Consider the following 1,737-nt stretch of genomic DNA (forward strand, 5'->3'; position numbering starts at 1 on the left):
AAGGAAGGAAGGAAGGAAGGAAGAGAGGCTGAGGAGATAGCTCAGTAGAATAAGCACTTCCCTGGCAAGCACAAGGGCCTGAGTTCAATCCCTGGTTCCCCCCCCCCACCAAAAAAAAAGAAAGAAAAGAAAAAAGAAAGAAAGAAAGAATCTAGCTTCTAACTTAGAGGAAAAGCTTTCACCTTGAAAAATGTAGTTGCGTGTGTATGGCCTCCTCATGATTAGAAATCATGCAGCATTTGTGACTCAGTCTTTTTCACGTGTAGGAAAGTTAAATAAAGTTATTCTGTTATCAGTGTCGCAGTTTGTTTTGTGAGCAAGAATTAGGCAGAGTCAGTGTATGTTTAAAATTTCTTAAGAATTGGGCCGGAGAGATAGCTCAGTGGCGTAAGCGCCTGCCTGGTAAGCGCAAGGTCCTGAGTTCAGTCCCCGGTACTGCACAAGAAATAAATAACTACATAAATAAATAAATTTATTTTTTAAGAATCAAATTCGAAGACCTTTTTATAAGACCTTCACATTTTTTTTTCAAAATCTGTTCAGTAGGATGGTTTAGTGAATAAAATAATTGATTATTTGTCTACTCTACTATTAGTGAAATTGGGCAGTTGGGGCTTCATACAAATGAAGGATGCTTTAGGAAATTTAATTATTACTGATTTGTACTGGTGCTATTTGGGTAAGAAGCTGTTTAATGAATGAAAGAAATTGTGGATACTGAAAGTTAAGGTTCATTGCTTCTTGGCCTTTTGGCTAAGATCAAGTGTAATATCTATTTTTATTAGTGTAAAAGTTAAGGTTCAAAAAAGAAGATATTGTCATATTATAGTATCACACTAATAATTGTAATTTTGATTTTTAATGACTTGAAGGAAAATGTGTTCTTTTTTGCATGAAAACTTATACCTAAAGAAAATTTACTTTGGTAGTTTGGATTATACTTAAATAGGGCTTTGTGTCAACAATGTCAAATACACTTGACAAAATTAAATGTGGATAGCGTCTTTTAAAATTTATTTTAGTGAGAAAAAATATAAAATAGCAATGGAACAGTTTTGAAACAGGTTAGTAGGGCGGTTCAAAAATTAATACATTGCATATTGTTGTCTTCGTAGTGGTTATTCATAGTACAAGATGCAGACATGATATCTTGCCTAAACAATAGTAGTACTAACTTTCTTCTCATTGAACGAAGAGAAAGTAGCTGTATATCTGTCTTAACTATCTTGTATACACACACACACACACACACACACACACACACACACACACACATATATATATATATATATATATATAAACAAAACAGTCCTTTATTTATATCTCCCTTTTTTCTTTTGTTGTGTTGGAGATGGGTGTTCCGTTGTTATTAGAGAAGCCATATTTGGAGAAGTCTTTAAAGGTGGATGGTATCTTTAATGGTGACAGAGTGCCCAGAACTGCATGCTCTAAGCCATATGTCATTGACTATTTGCTGACACTTTGTCTGCCAAAGACCATCAAGCTTCGGCGTTCATTTGTAGCTACGAAAGTATTTTTTGGTTCACGGGCAATTTACTTTTGGTTCGGTGGGATGTTCTGTGAATTTCTACACGGTGTTTGCCAAAATAAATTATGCCTAGAACATGCTTTAACAGCAATAAATAAATAAGTAAACAAAAAATAAATGCCCCTTTGCCTACTCCCTCCTTGGCATGCACAAGATCCACAGATGGCATTCGCCTCTCTCTCAGGGCC

The 1,737-nt window shown here is 35.2% G+C and overlaps 1 pseudogene; it reads left to right on the forward strand.

The window, feature by feature from the left end:
* Nucleotides 1-733: 733 nt before the first annotated feature.
* On the forward strand, nucleotides 734-837 carry LOC111814484 (annotated as a pseudogene).
* Nucleotides 838-1,737: the final 900 nt, after the last annotated feature.

Source organism: Octodon degus, unplaced genomic scaffold (assembly GCF_000260255.1).
Source record: "Octodon degus isolate 3935 unplaced genomic scaffold, OctDeg1.0 scaffold00329, whole genome shotgun sequence".
Lineage (NCBI taxonomy): Eukaryota > Metazoa > Chordata > Mammalia > Rodentia > Octodontidae > Octodon > Octodon degus.